Below are 22629 nucleotides of genomic sequence, written 5' to 3'. Positions count from 1 at the left end.
CTCGCGGTACCCGCTGCGCGGCTCCCGCTTCGCCCGTGTGCCTGGGCGTCTTGCTTCGCTTTCCTGTGGATTAATACTTTGGACTGGAGGCGGACAAGAGGGCTGCGAGCGCCAGGTGAGGTACAGGGACTCCATTGCCCAGGAATCCCTGCGCTGTCATCACCTGCACCTGGTCGCTCTCCCTGTTTGTCCCACCCCTGAGCACCTCCTCCCTATAATAGGAGTTGTAGGAGCCGCTGCGCGGGAGCGCGATGGAGCGTGCCCGGGAGAAGCCCGGGACAAGGGCGGGACCGTCTAAGGCCGTCATAGGCCGGAGTAGGCTGGGCTGGGCCTACCCTCTTGCTTTGGATACTTGAGGCCCGGTCCAAATAGTTGATATAGCTCCCCATATACTACCATCAAATTTCTGCTGACATGCCGTCTCCGGCAAGGGAGGGTACCCCCATGAAGCAGGGAGGAGTTAAAAATAGGACCTTAGAGAACTACTTTCCCCAGGCTGCGGGGGATGGGGACAAGGAGAGCACCTTAATCCGGCTCAGGGCAGAGCGGAGACGCTCTATAGATAACCTGAAACACAGACCCCTTGGAGAATATTCTACCACGCATAGTGAAGAGGCGACCTCAATAGACGATGTCCCCCTCCTGTTGAGGGATTGTACGAACACCCCACCAGTCCCATCTACGAGTCTAACCCCAGCCACCAGTCCAAGCCCAAGCAGGGTGACTATCGATTTAATTTCTCAACCCCCCCCCAGCCCCGAAAGCTAGGAAAGCCAAACCTAAACCAGCCACTGTACAAGGAGCACATGCCCCCCCCCCCCCAAACAAACGTAGGAGGAAGTCGAGGGGTGCCCAGGGCAAAAACAAACCTAAAATCCCTCACTCTGATTTTGGGAGGTCATCAAAACCCTCCACACCGACTGTGAGATTAGCGGATGAATTACATCCCAAACCCACTGTACAGGATGCCTTGGCCCCCGTTCTGACAAAAGACACAGGAAATAATATTGCTAATGTCCCCCTTTCTGTTGCCCCGCTAGGTAACCTGGAATTCCTGCTCAGGTCACTACTACTACCAATCAGCGAGAGCATTAAAAAGGTCGAGATAAGACTTACCATCCTGGAGGCTATATTAAGTAGCATGAAAACCCCGGCTGGCCTCCAGGGAAGGTCTTCGGAGCTCATTTCCACTCCTACGGCCCCCCAGCAGCCCTTAAATAGCGCAATGAGCTCAGCCCTCCCAGAGGCTGCGAATGCTGTGGCCCCTCCACAACCCCTGAGGACTAATCCTGCACCAACCAAGTCACTTAACCCCAATAGGTCCACTCCCCCCGTAGACCCTGTCCCTCTGGCACAGCCTGTAGATAGTGCTGCACCGACACCTTTAATGAAGCTTCCCTCCAGGCCACGTAGACCTAATCTACCTCCAGAGGCAAATGATTTCACGGTTGTCATGGCGGGCGTCCCCCCACTTGAAGCGGGTGAAGCTGAGGATTTTTGTTCCTTAAAAAGCAGGGTAATCAAGTGGCTAAACATGAACAGACCCCTCCCGGTACACCTAAATAACGAAATCATAATGGTTAGAAGGGTGCCATGGGTGGGGAAAACACATAAATCCATAATAGGGGACTGCATATTGGTGAGCTTCAGGGATGCTGGAACTGTCTCTCACATATGTCAAGGAAAGAATAGATCTCGGGAATCAACAATTCAAACCCTTCAGGTGTCCTTCTTCTTTCCCCCTATCCCTGCCCCTGCACATCCGTTTCAAACCTATGATAACTGGGAGAGGGTTGGTCGGAGGGGAAGACACCATGAATTTAACCCCAGGCCACTATTTAGCCGCCCAGAGCCACCCTTTCACACTTTCAACCGGTTCAACTGTTTGAACGGCCTTGAGGGGGTTGATTGACAAACGGATACTGTCCCTCTAGGAGATGGGGAAAAAGGGGCCTTGGTAGAGGAGATGGAGGAGCAAAATCTCCTGGCACAGCAAACTCCATCGAGTTGGGACGGGAAGTCTGTGTTAGATGGGCCCAGGGTTATAGATATTGAATGTGTAGGAGGGGGACACGGGCTGGACATACAAGAGTCAGAGCGAGAGACACAAATGGGGCCCCAAGGGGGATTAGAGCGGAGTGGTGAGGTACTGAGAATGATTTCTTGGAACATAGCAGGTTTGGCAGGTAAATTTAACAATAAAGAGTGGCTTGATTACATTAGAAAATTCCATGTAATCAGCCTGCAGGAGACATGGGCCCCGGAGAACAATTTTTACTTGCAGGGGTATAAGTGTCTCTTTGTACCCGCACAAAAATCAAGATCAGGGAGAGCCATGGGAGGGCTATCCATTTACATAGATTTAGACCTTCCGGGCAGTTGGTCTTCCCCTGATTGGAACTCCCATGGGATTCAGGCAGTTCGGTTCTCCGGGAAGGGGCTAAGATTCACAGTCTTTAATATCTATAACAACGAGATAGCGAGAAATCATACCTCACTTGTAGCTGAACTGGATTATAGGCTGGGTCAGGAAACAACAGTCCAGAAAAAGGGGCAGTCATATGCGCTGCTGGTCATGGGAGACTTTAATTGCCACCTTTGTCCGGCATTGGTCCCAACAAACACAGACTGGTCCCAATGCCCCATGGAGAAGGGGCCGCATTTTTCCCATACGCAGACAGGGTCAGCTTTTAGTATGCTCCGGCGCAAGTATGATCTTGAGCATACTATTAATATGATAGGCACACAGAAGGATGGCACACTCCCACCCACATTCAAGGGCAGAGGATGCTCATCCGTCATAGACTACATTCTGGTCTCAAGATCCCTGCTAAATAAGATAATTAGTGTAGGGATTGAATGGAGCAGTTTCAGCGACCACAACCCACTTGTTTTGGAGCTGTTGTATAGGGTGGGTTCAAAAAGTAGAGACCATCACACAATCACGGAGAGGGTAACAGATCAAGGCAGGAGATTAAAGTGGTCCAAAATAGATGGGGAAAAGTTTTATAAGGCCTTGGTGGACGCTGGCAAATCTGCCATTAATGACTGTTTAGATACAGAAGTCCACGGATCAAGGCTACTGGAAGCATTCAATCAGATTGCTAATCTGATTGATGACCTATTAAAAACTAGTGCGCCCACAAGGAACCACGGTAACCCTCGATGGTTCGATAATGTTTGCTCCAAAGCACTGAGGGAGCTTAAAAGCAGCCTTAAATTTAAACCAAGGGACCCCCAAAAAATCAAGGTGTGTAGGGAGATATATAAAAAAGAGACCAACAGGAGGAAACTCGCTCTTCAGGCAGAAGCGTGGGCAGACCTAAGAGAAGCAGGGGAAAGAAAGGATTTAGCGGGTTTCTGGAGAATCATTAATAAACCAACTTTCCAGGAAAACGACACCCCGGAGATAGGGTCAAATATTCTCCCAGAACAGTGGGTCACCCACTATAGGGGTCTGATAATCATGAGCCCGGTACTCCCGTAGAGCTACCTGAAATTCCAACTCAGGCTTCAACGGTTGTATTTACTATCAAGGAGATCACTGCTGGGATAGAGGGTCTGACCAAAAACAAAGCCCCGGGCCCTGACGGAATTCCCCCCAACCTGTTTCAGAGCAGCATAGAACTCTGGGCCCCTTTAATGACCAGGGTCATTAATACTGCCATTACTTGTGGTCTGCCACCGTCCTGGTCCGAAGCGATAATTGTGCCGATTTTTAAGAAGGGCAACAGGGACGATCCCAAGTGCTATCGTCCTATTTCCCTGATTGACGTATCGGCCAAACTCCTGGGTAGGGCGATCCTCAACAGACTGTCCGAGTGGACCGAAGAAAATAACATCTTCTCGGACACTCAATATGGATTTAGGACAGGGAGGTCCACTAGTGATCAATGCCTGAACCTCTACATGCTAACAGCCAAATATACCATGGCCAGTGATGAATCGATTTATATGGGATTCATGGATTTGGCAGCAGCATTTGATCACGTCAACAGGGAGAAACTGTGGGACATGATGTCCAGCATGGGGATAGAGAGTGGCCTAATTAACATACTTAGGGAACTGCATAGCGACACCACGGCTAAGGTCCGATTTAACCGGGAGGGGGGACTGACCGACTCTTTTCCCTGCATGAGTTGAGTCCGGCAAGGCGGCATTCTCGCCCCTTTTTTGTTCTCCCTTTATATTAACAATTTGGAGCAGCATCTGTTAGGTTTAAAGGCAGATTGCCCCAGGGTGGGGTCGCGTCATATTCCTGTTCTGCTTTACGCAGATGAAGCGGTCCTGATTGCACGCACACCCAGGAGCTTGCAAATCTTGATCAACGGATTTGTTAAGTTCATGGGTGCCCTAGATCTTTCTGTTAACCTGGGCAAATCCTATGTGCTCCTGGCTGGTAAAAAAACGTCCTCTAAATTCACCTACACAATAGGAAGCCATATAGTAGAAGAGGTCAAAACGTTTCCTTATCTTGGTGTAACTTTTGATGGCGCCTTACAGTTTAATTTCCTGGTGGAGGAGCGTTGTAGTAAAATGATCGCTTCTAACGGGGCAATAGGTTAGGTAGATGGAGCCCGGAACAGGTGATGAACCTGTACAGCTCCGTATCATGCTCTAAAGTAATCTATGGGGCAGAAGTATGGGGCTTTGTTAACACCACAAGAATCCAACGGGAAGAAAACAGATATCTAAAATCCATCCTGAGGGTACCCCCAAGTACTGCTGGCTTCGTAACTCACAGGGAATTAGGGAGGCCACACCTAGATGATTTGGTAAAACTCAGGCCAATTGTGGCCTGGCTAAAAATCTGGGTTAATCCTGATGCGTCTCTAAGCAGAGAAATTTTATCGACTGTTTAGAGAGGGACAAATGTATGCGTATTCCCTGGCTCAATTATGTAAAGAACACCCTAGAGGAACTAGGCTTTGGGAATCTCTTCACTAACCCCGCAACAATTGTAGCCCAGCATAAGATGCAAGTAGGGAAAACTTTCCTAGAGCTGAAAAGTCAACGCAGAGCTGAGGCTGAAGGGCTTAAAAAGACAGTGAGGGCCCACAACCTGGTGAAGAGCGTGGAGGGTATGGAGCCATATTTGTACCTTATGCATAACGCACAGGATAGATTCTTGATGTGTCATTTTAGACTGAACCTACTCCCATTTATGTTGGCATCACCAGCAGGATTTACAACATCAATTGAACAGAAGGGATCCTGCGGCTGCGACAATAGGTCTCCGCAGGATTCCCTTCACTTTGTTTTACTCTGCCCTTTTTTTACAATGCCCAGGGGCAGATTTCTTGTAAAAAAAGCCAAACTAGAACATGCCAGGGAGGCATTAGTCTTTTTACAAAAAGCATCGGACCCCTTAATACTGTGTTGTATAATGAATTTTATTAAGGTAGCGGTCCGTTTAAGGCTAACTAGGGGAGATGAATGAAATGTTTCTGATTTTACCTTTTTAAAGTGTTATATTCTTTCTTGCATGGTTCCACGTTAACACTAATACTTTGCATAAAGGATCTTGAAAATGTTTAATGATTTTTTATTCATGTAAATATGTGTGTGCTTTTATGGTGATTTTTAATCACCGAATAAAGATTCTTTGAATTGAATTGACTGCAGAGAATCCTTTGGATTCCTCCGTTCTCTGCTCAATCATTCATGCCTTAGTCTATGCAGATTGGACTATGGCAACATCCTTTATCAGGGGGCTGATAGAGCCTCTCTAAATAGGTTCCAGGTGGTGCAATACTAGGCTGCCATGCTACTTTACAGACTCCCAAAGCATGCATCAGCTTCTTCTCTCCTGAAGGAATTGCACTAGCTTAAGGTGGAGAAGCACATTCAGTTAAAAAAGTTCTGCCTTGTGCACCATGCTAGATCAGGAGTTGGCCCTTGCTGTCTCCATGGACTAGTGAAACCTTAGCTTCTGACTCGTTCACTGTGCTCCAGGGATCTTTCGCTATGTGTAGTTTCAAGTGTCAAACAGACTCACTCGGGAGGACGGTCCTTTGCCTATATGGGCCCCAAGCTTTGGACCAGTCTTCCGCTAACTTTGAGAGGCTTCAATTCTTTGTCCTCCTTTCAGAAACAACTGAAGATATGGTTGTTTGAGTAGTGGGATATAACTGCACCCATTCTGTCCTTAGTGCCGGGAAATCTCGTTGTGGGTAGCTGCTTGCACTATCTATTCCAGAATCGATGGGAGGATCAGGCACTAACTTCAGGAAAAAGTTAAAAGTAGGCCAGTACACTGAGTTCCAGATCATACTCACAGGTAGGACTAAGGGCTTGTGTGGGAAGAATGAGCCATCATTAGAGTGTAGGACAAGATCAACCAGAAAGACACAGTACAACGATTTTGCATTTTTTTTAAAAACGCTTTCTTTATTTTTGAAGATGAGAATTATGCAAAAAGATGCATTGGACAGCTAGCTCAGATAGATCCCCAGATTGCAAGAAGTAATACAAATGCTCCCACAAAAAGGTTCACACTTTCAAATATGAATGATCTGAATAAATTAATAGAAGTCTTTAGGTGTTCTTGAAGGAGGGATGGCACCAACCCGACAATAATTTCATCAAAACCCTCATGTGAAGTACTCGGGGGCTCGTGCCTGATACACCAGCTTGCACTGTAATGTTAGGAGGAATAACAACCAACAACCATGATAGTCCGCAGCTGTACTTAAGCTTTAAAACACGTAACCAGCCTATGGTCTTCAATGCACTTCAACAGGGATAGTGGATGCACAGTTGACAATGAGGTCCCTCGGTGCTCAACTTGATTCATTAGTTTGTATTGTAGACAACAAGATGAGGCTCACTGGGTTATATTTCGTTACATCACTTCCTTTGAACCATACAATCAGGTGTGGGGTGTCCCTGGGATAACAGGAAGTTACATCGGACATTGTTCTTAGGGGCAGGTCATCAGCTAACCCACCAGACCCTAACTGCCTCAGACACATAGAGGCAATACATTTTTTATAATGGACTGCAAAAGAACATACATTAGTTTAATAGGTTATATATTATTGGATATCCCTAGATATGGCTGTTAGAAGACGCCTATAAGGCAATCATAACCTCTTAATTCACCAACTACTAACCCAAGTCTCCATACTATGGTTTAGGTGCCCGGAGGTTGTAATTATTACACCTGGCATCGCCAGCAGTAAAACTGGCCCTGTTCCCATCCTCTGCATCATCCCAGACCTGTGGACCTTTTTCTTCTTCAAATCCCAGTCCACGGGCACATATAGGGGAAGAGCTTTCTCTGTTACTACTGCCTCCTAATGGAATACCAGATTCAGCCAAACCGTAGATAGTGGCGGTACCCTTACCACACAGCTGCTGTCCCGCAACCTTTCGATACATCTTGATCTGCTTTTTGGCTCAACAGCACCTTGATGAGTTGTAGAGCTTTACAAACCTACAAAAGGAAGTAAACACTAGAATAGTGGAAGGCCCTTCACCCATCGCAGCACGAGGTCCCTTTGAGAAGGAATCCCTCTGTTCAGTCCCCCTCAGAAAATCAAATTGATTGAGAAAAATATATCATTTAAAGAAGCAGTAGGTAGGTAGGTAGGTTTATTTATTTGTTGATTAGTTAAAATCATTACAAACAAGGTAAACAAGAAAGGGAAAAAAAGCAAATAACAAACAAGCATATATACACAAAGGGGCATATTACCAAGCAATAGCGATAATTATCGCTATTGCTTTGTTAGAGACAAAAATTTACCGCTGAGCTGCGGCGATTTTTACCGCAAACAAACCTTGGTATTACCAAGGTTTAACGCAAATGCGATAAAAATCGCCGCAAAGCATGAATATCGCTGAAAAGTCAGCGATATTCATGCATTACCGAGCTAATGCTCTTAGCCATGTTATCCACCTCCCATTGGATAACATGGCTAAGAACTGCTCAGGGCAGGTGTTAGCTTTTGGAGATATTCGCGCTTAGCACGAATATCTCCAAAAGTTGGTAATAGGAGATAGAGATGTTAGCGACTGTTTCCAGTCGCTAACATCTTGGCACGCCCACTTTGCATGTCATTAGTGATAAATATCACTGACATACAAAGCAGGGCCCAAGATGGTCGCTATCTCCTACTAGCTGTCGCTAACTGGTGTTAGCGACAGCTAGGTAATAGGGAGATAATTTTATCTCCGCTTTCTTGGCTTTTAAAGCCAAAAAAGCGGAGATAAACCCCATTGATAATATGCCCCAAAGTTATTAACATCCTAGGAAAGATCCACCAATTATGTTTAGATAAATTACATTTTTTACAGAATATTAAAAACTATATAAAAACAATGAATAATGCCTCATGCTTACTAAAGTGCCTTATGCTAGCAGCAAATAACATTATAGCAGCATCTAATTAAAGTGACATGTGTTAGCAGCAACTAATATAATTGCAAAGAAGAAGTAGGGATGAGTGAACGCTGGGAGCCATACATAACACTTTGCCCATCTGTTTTTTTCATTCAGGAAAAGCAATCTCGTGCCAGGTATGCCAAAATAGGACCGGCCTGTCTTGCGCGGGGAAAGTGACCGCATGTGGCGCTCCATAAGATACCTGCATTGGTCACTATGCTGAAACTACAAATGGTGAGTCCATGGTACCAGTGCTTGATATAGTCCAGCCAGTGCAGTCCTCCATCTACAAAGTACAACACTTCATCCATGTAAATATCCACACTATGAGTCCTAGGGTCATCACCACTTGGTCATATGAAGTGACACAAATTAGTTCCATATATTCTGCAATATTGCTGGGGAGACATCAAATTATGTATCATTCTCTGTAGATAATCCAGAGACAACCTTGGTATTCACACATAAAACAAAATCCTGCTATTGGGTGGAACCTGGGGCTATAATGTAACACATCTTAGCAACACCTTTCATTGTGTAACATTAAATGACATGAAGAAATACCACAAAATTTGAGTCAACACTACATACAGATTGTTGAAATATGCCATAAGAAACAATGCCATACTCTAGATATAACATTACAAAGTATAGAATCCCAATTACATGCCATGATGGAGCACTTTAGCACATGCTGGGAGAGCAGACAGGTGATAGGCATTTGCAGTCTCTCACTGAAATTCACTTTCTATGGAAGAAATGGGGGATCTGTGCAAAACCGGACAGCACCCCTCCTCCCTAACATGTTAATTATTTCTCTCAGAGATCCACCGCGCCAATGGTTGAGAGCAGACAGACTGTTGCTATTGGTCAAAAACATGGAAGTTGAATACCTCACTTGAGGACCATAACCTTTACATAGCTCTGTGTGCCCACTGTGGGATAACAGAGCCCCTGTGGTGTGGGGGGCCTGAGCTCCAACTGTCTTCTCTAAGATGTGTCCAAATTGCAACTGGATAACAAATATTTAGGTGTCTAGAGTGCGCCTGATCTTTTTCAGCTGGCAGTGAAACGTCAGCTGGTCTGTGACTGTACAACACTTTTTAGGTCTGGCTGACAAAACAGCTTTAGCTGATTTGTCAGCCTCATGCTTTAAAAAAATCATACAAAAACTACATGACTATTTAGGGATTACCAATAAACATTCGTTCACCATTGGTCTGTTTACATGTCCCTTCTACCCCAGGAAAAGGTGTAGATGAACAGACCAGCACACTCTAGCTACTGGATGATTTTATTTTGAGTGACTACATTTTAACCTTGTACCATTACCCTTCTGCTTTTGTACACACATAAAAACAGCTCACTCAACATAAAGCTGTTAAACACTTGCACTTCCCAATGACTGAAAGTCCCTATGTATAGTAGGGTTACATCAACTATTTTCATAAACCTCAAGACATTTATTGTAAATTACTATGTACATTCTTCACTCTAAACCAGCTTCGGTATATTTATTCATCCTACAGCCAATTAGCACAAGTTATGAAAGTGGCTAGAGTGAGCATTCCTGTTCTGCTTTACGCAGATGAAGCGGTCCTGATTGCACGCACACCCTGGAGCTTACAAATCTTGATCGACGGATTTGTTAAGTTCATGGGTGCCCTAGATCTTTCTGTTAACCTGGGCAAATCCTATGTGCTCCTGGCTGGTAAAAAAACTTCCTCTAAATTCACCTACACAATAGGAAGCCATATAGTAGAAGAGGTCAAAACGTTTCCTTATCTTGGTGTAACTTTTGATGGCGCCTTACAGTTTAATTTCCTGGTGGAGGAGCGTTGTAGTAAAATGATCGCTTCTAACGGGGCAATAGGTTAGGTAGATGGAGCCCGGAACAGGTGATGAACCTGTACAGCTCCGTATCATGCTCTAAAGTAATCTATGGGGCAGAAGTATGGGGCTTTGTTAACACCACAAGAATCCAACGGGAAGAAAACAGATATCTAAAATCCATCCTGAGGGTACCCCCAAGTACTGCTGGCTTCGTAACTCACAGGGAATTAGGGAGGCCACACCTAGATGATTTGGTAAAACTCAGGCCAATTGTGGCCTGGCTAAAAATCTGGGTTAATCCTGATGCGTCTCTAAGCAGAGAAATTTTATCGACTGTTTAGAGAGGGACAAATGTATGCGTATTCCCTGGCTCAATTATGTAAAGAACACCCTAGAGGAACTAGGCTTTGGGAATCTCTTCACTAACCCCGCAACAATTGTAGCCCAGCATAAGATGCAAGTAGGGAAAACTTTCCTAGAGCTGAAAAGTCAACGCAGAGCTGAGGCTGAAGGGCTTAAAAAGACAGTGAGGGCCCACAACCTGGTGAAGAGCGTGGAGGGTATGGAGCCATATTTGTACCTTATGCATAACGCACAGGATAGATTCTTGATGTGTCATTTTAGACTGAACCTACTCCCATTTATGTTGGCATCACCAGCAGGATTTACAACATCAATTGAACAGAAGGGATCCTGCGGCTGCGACAATAGGTCTCCGCAGGATTCCCTTCACTTTGTTTTACTCTGCCCTTTTTTTACAATGCCCAGGGGCAGATTTCTTGTAAAAAAAGCCAAACTAGAACATGCCAGGGAGGCATTAGTCTTTTTACAAAAAGCATCGGACCCCTTAATACTGTGTTGTATAATGAATTTTATTAAGGTAGCGGTCCGTTTAAGGCTAACTAGGGGAGATGAATGAAATGTTTCTGATTTTACCTTTTTAAAGTGTTATATTCTTTCTTGCATGGTTCCACGTTAACACTAATACTTTGCATAAAGGATCTTGAAAATGTTTAATGATTTTTTATTCATGTAAATATGTGTGTGCTTTTATGGTGATTTTTAATCACCGAATAAAGATTCTTTGAATTGAATTGACTGCAGAGAATCCTTTGGATTCCTCCTTTCTCTGCTCAATCATTCATGCCTTAGTCTATGCAGATTGGACTATGGCAACATCCTTTATCAGGGGGCTGATAGAGCCTCTCTAAATAGGTTCCAGGTGGTGCAATACTAGGCTGCCAAGCTACTTTACAGACTCCCAAAGCATGCATCAGCTTCTTCTCTCCTGAAGGAAATGCACAAGCTTAAGGTGGAGAAGCACATTCAGTTAAAAAAGTTCTGCCTTGTGCACCATGCTAGATCAGGAGTTGGCCCTTGCTGTCTCCATGGACTAGTGAAACCTTAGCTTCTGACTCGTTCACTGTGCTCCAGGGATCTTTCGCTATGTGTAGTTTCAAGAGTCAAACAGACTCACTCGGGAGGACGGTCCTTTGCCTATATGGGCCCCAAGCTTTGGACCAGTCTTCCGCTAACTTTGAGAGGCTTCAATTCTTTGTCCTCCTTTCAGAAACAACTGAAGATATGGTTGTTTGAGTAGTGGGATATAACTGCACCCATTCTGTCCTTAGTGCCGGGAAATCTCGTTGTGGGTAGCTGCTTGCACTATCTATTCCAGAATCGATGGGAGGATCAGGCACTAACTTCAGGAAAAAGTTAAAAGTAGGCCAGTACACTGAGGTCCAGATCATACTCACAGGTAGGACTAAGGGCTTGTGTGGGAAGAATGAGCCATCATTAGAGTGTAGGACAAGATCAACCAGAAAGACACAGTACAACGATTTTGCATTTTTTTTTAAAACGCTTTCTTTATTTTTGAAGATGAGAATTATGCAAAAAGATGCATTGGACAGCTAGCTCAGATAGATCCCCAGATTGCAAGAAGTAATACAAATGCTCCCACAAAAAGGTTCACACTTTCAAATATGAATGATCTGAATAAATTAATAGAAGTCTTTAGGTGTTCTTGAAGGAGGGATGGCACCAACCCGACAATAATTTCATCAAAACCCTCATGTGAAGTACTCGGGGCCTCGTGCCTGATACACCAGCTTGCACTGTAATGTTAGGAGGAATAACAACCAACAACCATGATAGTCCGCAGCTGTACTTAAGCTTTAAAACACGTAACCAGCCTACGGTCTTTAATGCACATCAACAGGGATAGTGGATGCACAGTTGACAATGAGGTCCCTCGGTGCTCAACTTGATTCATTAGTTTGTATTGTAGACAACAAGATGAGGCTCACTGGGTTATATTTCGTTACATCACTTCCTTTGAACCATACAATCAGGTGTGGGGTGTCCCTGGGATAACAGGAAGTTACATCGGACATTGTTCTTAGGGGCAGGTCATCAGCTAACCCACCAGACCCTAACTGCCTCAGACACATAGAGGCAATACATTTTTTATAATGGACTGCAAAAGAACATACATTAGTTTAATAGGTTATATATTATTGGATATCCCTAGATATGGCTGTTAGAAGACGCCTATAAGGCAATCATAACCTCTTAATTCACCAACTACTAACCCAAGTCTCCATACTATGGTTTAGGTGCCCGGAGGTTGTAATTATTACACCTGGCATCGCCAGCAGTAAAACTGGCCCTGTTCCCATCCTCTGCATCATCCCAGACCTGTGGACCTTTTTCTTCTTCAAATCCCAGTCCACGGGCACATATAGGGGAAGAGCTTTCTCTGTTACTACTGCCTCCTAATGGAATACCAGATTCAGCCAAACCGTAGATAGTGGCGGTACCCTTACCACACAGCTGCTGTCCCGCAACCTTTCGATACATCTTGATCTGCTTTTTGGCTCAACAGCACCTTGATGAGTTGTAGAGCTTTACAAACCTACAAAAGGAAGTAAACACTAGAATAGTGGAAGGCCCTTCACCCATCGCAGCACGAGGTCCCTTTGAGAAGGAATCCCTCTGTTCAGTCCCCCTCAGAAAATCAAATTGATTGAGAAAAATATATCATTTAAAGAAGCAGTAGGTAGGTAGGTAGGTTTATTTATTTGTTGATTAGTTAAAATCATTACAAACAAGGTAAACAAGAAAGGGAAAAAAAGCAAATAATAAACAAGCATATATACACAAAGGGGCATATTACCAAGCAATAGCGATAATTATCGCTATTGCTTTGTTAGAGACAAAAATTTACCGCTGAGCTGCGGCGATTTTTACCGCAAACAAACCTTGGTATTACCAAGGTTTAACGCGAATGCGATAAAAATCGCCGCAAAGCATGAATATCGCTGAAAAGTCAGCGATATTCATGCATTACCGAGCTAATGCTCTTAGCCATGTTATCCACCTCCCATTGGATAACATGGCTAAGAACTGCTCAGGGCAGGTGTTAGCTTTTGGAGATATTCGCGCTTAGCACGAATATCTCCAAAAGTTGGTAATAGGAGATAGAGATGTTAGCGACTGTTTCCAGTCGCTAACATCTTGGCACGCCCACTTTGCATGTCATTAGTGATAAATATCACTGACATACAAAGCAGGGCCCAAGATGGTCGCTATCTCCTACTAGCTGTCGCTAACTGGTGTTAGCGACAGCTAGGTAATAGGGAGATAATTTTATCTCCGCTTTCTTGGCTTTTAAAGCCAAAAAAGCGGAGATAAACCCCATTGATAATATGCCCCAAAGGTATTAACATCCTAGGAAAGATCCACCAATTATGTTTAGATAAATTACATTTTTTACAGAATATTAAAAACTATATAAAAACAATGAATAATGCCTCATGCTTACTAAAGTGCCTTATGCTAGCAGCAAATAACATTATAGCAGCATCTAATTAAAGTGACATGTGTTAGCAGCAACTAATATAATTGCAAAGAAGAAGTAGGGATGAGGGAACGCTGGGAGCCATACATAACACTTTGCCCATCTGTTTTTTTCATTCAGGAAAAGCAATCTCGTGCCAGGTATGCCAAAATAGGACCGGCCTGTCTTGCGCGGGGAAAGTGACCGCATGTGGCGCTCCATAAGATACCTGCATTGGTCACTATGCTGAAACTACAAATGGTGAGTCCATGGTACCAGTGCTTGATATAGTCCAGCCAGTGCAGTCCTCCATCTACAAAGTACAACACTTCATCCATGTAAATATCCACACTATGAGTCCTAGGGTCATCACCACTTGGTCATATGAAGTGACACAAATTAGTTCCATATATTCTGCAATATTGCTGGGGAGACATCAAATTATGTATCATTCTCTGTAGATAATCCAGAGACAACCTTGGTATTCACACATAAAACAAAATCCTGCTATTGGGTGGAACCTGGGGCTATAATGTAACACATCTTAGCAACACCTTTCATTGTGTAACATTAAATGACATGAAGAAATACCACAAAATTTGAGTCAACACTACATACAGATTGTTGAAATATGCCATAAGAAACAATGCCATACTCTAGATATAACATTACAAAGTATAGAATCCCAATTACATGCCATGATGGAGCACTTTAGCACATGGTGGGAGAGCAGACAGGTGATAGGCATTTGCAGTCTCTCACTGAAATTCACTTTCTATGGAAGAAATGGGGGATCTGTGCAAAACCGGACAGCACCCCTCCTCCCTAACATGTTAATTATTTCTCTCAGAGATCCACCGCGCCAATGGTTGAGAGCAGACAGACTGTTGCTATTGGTCAAAAACATGGAAGTTGAATACCTCACTTGAGGACCATAACCTTTACATAGCTCTGTGTGCCCACTGTGGGATAACAGAGCCCCTGTGGTGTGGGGGGCCTGAGCTCCAACTGTCTTCTCTAAGATGTGTCCAAATTGCAACTGGATAACAAATATTTAGGTGTCTAGAGTGCGCCTGATCTTTTTCAGCTGGCAGTGAAACGTCAGCTGGTCTGTGACTGTACAACACTTTTTAGGTCTGGCTGACAAAACCGCTTTAGCTGATTTGTCAGCCTCATGCTTTAAAAAAATCATACAAAAACAACATGACTATTTAGGGATTACCAATAAACATTCGTTCACCATTGGTCTGTTTACATGTCCCTTCTACCCCAGCAAAAGATGTAGATGAACAGACCAGCACACTCTAGCTACTGGATGATTTTATTTTGAGTGACTACATTTTAACCTTGTACCATTACCCTTCTGCTTTTGTACACACATAAAAACAGCTCACTCAACATAAAGCTGTTAAACACTTGCACTTCCCAATGACTGAAAGTCCCTATGTATAGTAGGGTTACATCAACTATTTTCATAAACCTCAAGACATTTATTGTAAATTACTATGTACATTCTTCACTCTAAACCAGCTTCGGTATATTTATTCATCCTACAGCCAATTAGCACAAGTTATGAAAGTGGCTAGAGTGAATATGCAGATTTTTAGTTTGGGGCTCCACCCCCACAGCATTGTGATTGACATTTCAACCATTTGTATCTGACTTGAGAGAGCCCTCTAGTGATTAGTTGTGGAGCAGCATCTCCCCGATTGGAGTGTTGTACAAGCACTGTCAGCATGCAGAAAACACTACTCTCAAATGAAAGATTTTTGCATATGCTTGGCATCCTTCCTGATACCAAGCTCCCTCTTTCCCCTAGAATGAGGTGCATACGTGTGTCATTCCCCTGGAGGGAGCCTCACACAGCTGCATTCACTGCAATGTCACAAGCCCCTAGACGGAATGCCAATAAGCCTGCACTAACACCGCTGCCCCTAGAGGAAGAGTACAAAAAATAATGGAGAATGCCAATGCCAACAAAACATAAAAAAACCAAATTAATTGTTTAATTGTGTTGCACTTACCAGTGAATAAACATTCCTTTAAATAGATGGGTGTTTAAAAAAGATGACAAGAAATGAATTGAAATCTGTAATTTGGACTCATTATTATGAACCAGCTTTGGCAAATAATGAATTCTATATGCCGCTCGCTCTGAGGTTTTCGCCAGAAACTCTTGCCTGCCGCTACAGGAGTAGCTCGTCATTTCTCCAGTACTCCAGCCCTTGTGCATTTGGTGAAGAGGAGGAAAACCACCTGCGAGGCCGCAGAGGAGGCGAGAGGCGCGGCCCCGGGACTGCGAGGTACAGCGTTCAATTCCATCAGCTGTTGCCTCTTCCCGCGTGAGCCGCGCCCCCTCCCAGTGCCCGACCCACCAAGCTGCTCATAACCTCTTGCGGCCCGCGCTTCGCGGGAGCCGCTCGCTCTGAGGTTTTCGCCAGAAACTCTTGCCTGCCGCTACAGGAGTAGCTCGTCATTTCTCCAGTGCTCCAGCCCTTGGTGAAGAGGAGGAAAATCACCTGCGAGGCCGCAGAGGAGGCGAGAGGCGCGGCCCCGGGACTGCGAGGTACAGCGTTCAACTCCATCAGCTGTTGCCTCTTCCCGTGTGAGCCGCGCCCCCTCCCCGTGCCTGCCCCCACCAAGCTGCTCATAACCTCTCGCGGCCCCCGCTTCGCGGGAGCCGCTCGCTCTGAGGTTTTTGCCAGAAACTCTTGCCTGCCGCTACAGGAGTAGCTCGTCATTTCTCCAGTGCTCCAGCCCTTGTGCCCTTGGTGAAGAGGAGGAAAACTACCTGCGAGGCCGCAGAGGAGGCAAGAGGCGCGGCCCCGGGACTGCGAGGTACAGCGTTCAATTCCATCAGCTGTTGCCTCTTCCCGCGTGAGCCGCGCCCCCTCCCAGTGCCCGCCCCCACCAAGCTGCTCATAACCTCTTGCGGCCCGCGCTTCGCGGGAGCCGCTCGCTCTGAGGTTTTCGCCAGAAACTCTTGCCTGCCGCTACAGGAGTAGCTCGTCATTTCTCCAGTGCTCCAGCCCTTGTGCCCTTGGTGAAGAGGAGGAAAACCACCTGCGAGGCCGCAGAGGAGGCGAGAGGCGCGGCCCCGGGACTGCGAGGTACAGCGTTCAACTCCATCAGCTGTTGCCTCTTCCCGCGTGAGCCGCGCCCCCTCCCCGTGCCTGCCCCCACCAAGCTGCTCATAACCTCTCGCGGCCCCCGCTTCGCGGGAGCCGCTCGCTCTGAGGTTTTTGCCAGAAACTCTTGCCTGCCGCTACAGGAGTAGCTCGTCATTTCTCCAGTGCTCCAGCCCTTGTGCCCTTGGTGAAGAGGAGGAAAACTACCTGCGAGGCCGCAGAGGAGGCAAGAGGCGCGGCCCCGGGACTGCGAGGTACAGCGTTCAATTCCATCAGCTGTTGCCTCTTCCCGCGTGAGCCGCGCCCCCTCCCAGTGCCACGCCCCCTCTCACCTTACAGAGACTTAAACAAGGGCATTAACGCGCATCGCGGGACGCTCGCGGGTCGCAGCCCGGGGCGAAGCCCGGGCCAAGGGCGGGCCCGTTGTTGCCCGTTAGTGACCGGCAGAGACCGGACCGGGCCACCCCCTTTGGTTCTGGTTTCAACAGCTATTAAATTCATTCATCTCAGAGCCTATTTTCCCGCTGCATACTCGTACCATGCCTACTAAAACCAGAAGTAACGCCAAGACCAAATCTAAGAATGCCCAAGAGGTAGCTCAAATAACCGGACCGATCGATCTATTTATCTCACGGACACATGAGGTAATCAACCAGAGTTTCTCTCTTCTTGAAAAAAGAGTGTCACTGGACCTTATGAATGCAAAGCGATCGTCTTTGGGCACTCTAGCAACCACAACTTCTCCCATTCATCAAACCTTCCCAAACTCTTCTCTTCCCGTGACTGTGACTGCTCCTGACATCAATACAGTCCCGTCCACAGTTGATTTATCTGTAACTCAACTTGAGTCTGACTTATCATCAACATCAGATAACTTAGAGGCATCTCCCGATTTAGTAGCCTGTCAAACATTCGAAGGATCACACACCAACATAGATACTTACCTTCGAGGGGAAAGAGAAGGAGCCATCCCAAAATTAGGTAGTACAAACCTCACTGACATTGCAGTAGCTACGGCTTCTAACCCGGGTCACGAGACGGAGCCGGGGAGGGAACCACTAAATCACACAACACAATCTGTGCAACTAATTACAACAATCCCTCCAGAAACCAACCTCTTGCTTCCTATCACCCCCAACGAGGTTACAGATAATCCCTGCAGAACATGTAAAACCACCTCACAAATACTAACTGCAACTAAAGACCTCTTGGTTCAGCATTTGAAACCTATACAATTAAGTATCAGGAATCTTGAAGCCCAATTGGCAATTCTTTCCGCCACACTCCTCGATACAAACGCACATCCTGCAAAAAAAGGGCCGCGAAATGTGATCCAGCCCTCGAAAACATCTCTCCAACCACAACCACCCAAAGTAACAAAACAATCAACTCCGACTATCCCACCCCTACAAAATCCAAAACAAAATGTTTCAAAGCAAAATCTGCAAAATGCAACGCCTCGAGCACAACAGGGTAAAACAACTGTGGTGTCGAATCAGCATACACCTAACATAGGCCCGGTAATCCCAGGAACCACAGGGGCTGCAACAGGAAATCCAAATGCAACTCACTCCATTAAAAAGTCAACACTTTTACCATCTAAACCAACGGTCCCTTCCCAGTTGTCACCCAAAAAGACCTCAAAAAAAATACCAGGAGCCAGGCGTCCAGTCCATCTGCCCCCAGAGGCCACGCCATACACAATCGTACTCACTGGTGTACCCGAACTAACAGAAGATACACCAGAAACTGCCTGGTCACTTAAAAACAAGGTCATGCAATGGCTAAGCATCAACAGTCCATTAGAACCCCATCATTCTGGAGGGATCTCCACAGTCCGCAGGGCAGTATGGGTAGGTAAAGCACCAAAATCGACCCGCGGTGACTGCATCATCGTAACATGTAGAGACCCTTCCACTGTGGATTATATTTGCGCTTGGCCCTCGCTGGAGAAAAAAGGTGGAATTGATGCTCGTCATCTTTCTTTCTTTTATCCTCCAACGAAACAACACCATTATACCCCAACCTGGAACTGGCACCAGCCCCAAAGTGATCAGTGGAAGCAGGTGGGGTATACCTATGACCATGGAAACAGAAATATATCTAGAGATTGGCCAAGGCAGTACTGGCAGTACAGACCTTACCAATCATACGAAGGTTGGCAGGGCTTTCCAACACAAAATCGCTTCGACTGCCTAGAGATGGTCGATTGAACGTTCTGGTCTGAATCAAAGAGTAAAAACATCAACATCACATACCCACCAGTAAATCTAAGTCAGCAGCGAGTGACATCTAAGTCTGTTCCCCATATCCACGCAAACCAAACGTCGGAGACTACCACTGATGTCTCCTGCAATCCTACTAATGCTATGCATATTATATCCACTGACCCAGATAGAGCACTCAACAGACACCCCGATAGCGACTACCCCGATGAAAATACCTCTCCCTCATGTATCCCCTGAATCTACCAATCTGAGTCTTTCCATCACATATTGGAATGTCGCAGGTCTGTCTTCAAAAATAACATCAGACTTATGGCTTGACACAGCCAGGGAACATCAGATACTCTGCCTACAAGAAACATGGTGCACTACCCCAATACATCTAATGGGATATAAAACTTTCTTCACTCCAGCAGTGCAGGGAAATATGGGCAGACCAAAGGGGGGGCTTATGATCTATGTCGCCAATACGCTTCCCTTTATATCGAAACTGTTAAAAGAGTCCTCATCATACCAAATTATGCAGATAATCACCACTAATGGTAACACCTATATTTTTTACCAATTATTATAACAACTCTGGCACCTCGGATTGTTGGTCAAATTTAGCAGAGATTGCCACATTCCTAACAACATTGCAAAATGATAACAACAAAACTACAACAAACCTAATATGGGGTGGCGATTTCAATCTCCCTCTGTGCCCAAATCATAAAAGAGAAATTTGTGGGCTGCAAAACGAACTTGGCAGCCCCATACCCCACTTTGTGCACTCGACATGTGGAAGTAAACTGAATGACATTATATTTTCTTTAGATATGGATTTTGTGAACAAATTAGTAGACCCGCAGCAGGATTTTCTACCAACCTTCCATGGAAGAGGCTACTCAACAACCATAGACTACATAATAGCCTCCCATTCACTTAAAGGGCAATTAGCAAACTTTGAAACTGGGTCTAACGCAACGAGTGACCATTACCCACTCAGTGTAAGAATTATCATCAAACTGGTAAATGGCTACTCTGCAAAGCCGAGCCTTCTAAATCAGAAAACACTTACAATGAGCAAACTGAATGGCTACACGGTTAAATGGGCTAAGATCGACCCGGAAGAGACGACGCAGAGGGTCCTTGAGAAATCCAAACACTGGATATCTGAATGCATGTCCTTGGAGACATCACCTCAAATAATTGTTAGTAGTTTCCAAAGCATCCAAGAAACAATAAGGAATGAACTATTTGTCAAGCTAAAAAAGAGCAACAAGCCCCCTACCACGAGATGGTTTGACACCGCTTGTCGGAAGGCACTTTCAACCCTTAAAGAAGCCTTACGCAGACCCACGAGAGACCCCCTGGAAATTTCTAACCTAAGAAAAGCATATAATTCTGCCAGACGGGAACGTAAAAAACAAATCAAACAAGAACTATGGTCACAACTGCACGATAGCACCCAAAGAAAGGACAGTACCTTATTCTGGCAAGTCATAAGATCTCCATTTTTGGCCAACAGCACAGAAACCCAACACCTAGACGTGGCAGTAACCGAAGAAGACTGGGTCACCCATTTCTCAAAAATTTTTGGCCCACCTCTGGACTTTGCAGTAGTTAACGGTTCAGTAGCAAATGAGGTCCATTTATCGGGAAACAATATCTACCCGATAAATATTCATTTCCACCTCAGCGAAGTTATCAAAGCAATCAGGGCATCTAAATCTGGCAAGGCTCCTGGCCCCGATGGAGTTCCAATGGACATCTTTCTCCACAATGTAGACTTTTGGTCACAGCTAATCACTCGGGTTATGTCAGCTGTAACCTCGGTCGGGCTTTTCCAATCATGGTCGACATCAATCCTTTTACCCATCTTTAAAAAAGGCGACCGCGACGACCCAGCTTGCTACAGACCAATCTCCCTTCTGGACTCCATGGGTAAGATCGCGGGTCGAGTGCTCCTGGACCGTTTACAATCTTGGGCCCGGGAGAATAACATCATAACCGACCTACAATACGGCTTCCAGAAGGGGCTTGGGACTGTGGAACAGGCCCTTAACCTTGTCCTTCTGGCAGGGAAATATGTTGGCACCAAAGGAGGTAACATCTTCCTTGTCTATGTCGACCTAAGTGCGACATTTGACTGCGTCCAACATGCAAAACTCTGGCAAATACTTAGTGACCTTGGAGTGGACCCCCCATTAATAGCCTTCCTACGTGAACTCTATTCTAATGCTGCAGGGCGAGTAAGATTTGGTACCAGTGGTGAGCTGTCTCGCTCATTTCAAATAACGAAGGGAGTAAGACAGGGATGTGTACTGGCTCCCTTCCTGTTCAACCTTTACACAAACGGGCTTGAGCAGGCTATGTTGGAAGGGAGCCAGGACTTACCCCAGATAAACCACCGTCCGATACCCACACTGCTATACGCTGATGATTCAGTTATCTTAGCACGGACCCTGAACCAACTCCAGATACAAACTAACAAATATGCCACATTTATGGACTCACTCGGTCTCAAAATAAACATAAAGAAAACTTTCATAATGCACATGGTCCTAGGGTTAAAAACCCTAAACCGATAATGGTGGATAAAATGAAGCTGGAAAAAACCTCAGTCTACCACTACCTGGGAATCCTAGTGGATGATGCGGTGAACTGGCGCCAGGCAATCGACGCCAGAAACCTTCACTTTCGGCGGGCAACATCGGCATTGATTTCTTTCTCGAGGAAACTGGGGAAACCAGCGCCACCCGAACTTCTGACCATATATTACGCAAAGTGCCATAGTGTGGCTACCTATGGAGCTGGCGTTTGGGGTCATGGACGCATAGATCAACTTCAAGTAACGGAGAATGGCTTTATTAAATACATCTTAGGCCTCCCTCAAAGTTCCCCGAGACTAGCCTCGCATTGCGAGCTTGGTATGGAACATATTGTTGACACTATTCGCTGCCAACCAAATTTACTGTGGCATCGAATATGGACCAACCCTGAATGCCATCTAACTCGCTCCCTTATTACAGACTGCTTAGCCTTGACACACTGGCGAAAAATTCCTTGGTTGACCTACATATGGAACTTCTTCAAAGACCTGGACCACAAGTCTTACTTCGAAGATCCTACTTCGATAGAAGATATTTCCAGGAAACAATTAAAATCAATGTGTCTGGGTCACCTGAGGGAGTTACGGAATCAAACTGAGATCTTAAAACCATCTAACGA

General features: G+C 45.5%; 1 long non-coding RNA gene across 1 annotated transcript in view; it reads left to right on the top strand.

Annotated features, from left to right (window-relative positions):
* The first annotated feature begins 14202 nt into the window (after positions 1-14202).
* The window catches only part of LOC147700996 (uncharacterized), a 68757-nt gene continuing 60330 nt past the window's right edge, over positions 14203-22629 (top strand). Inside the window, exon 1 of the long non-coding RNA XR_015297423.1 lies at positions 14203-14324. This is a non-coding gene — a long non-coding RNA (uncharacterized LOC147700996). The remainder of the gene's footprint in view (positions 14325-22629) is intronic.

Source organism: Lissotriton vulgaris, chromosome 7 (assembly GCF_964263255.1).
Source record: "Lissotriton vulgaris chromosome 7, aLisVul1.2, whole genome shotgun sequence".
In the NCBI taxonomy this organism is placed as follows: domain Eukaryota; kingdom Metazoa; phylum Chordata; class Amphibia; order Caudata; family Salamandridae; genus Lissotriton; species Lissotriton vulgaris.
Note: the sequence above shows the minus strand (reverse complement) of the source record. Positions and strands in the feature narration are given on the sequence as shown.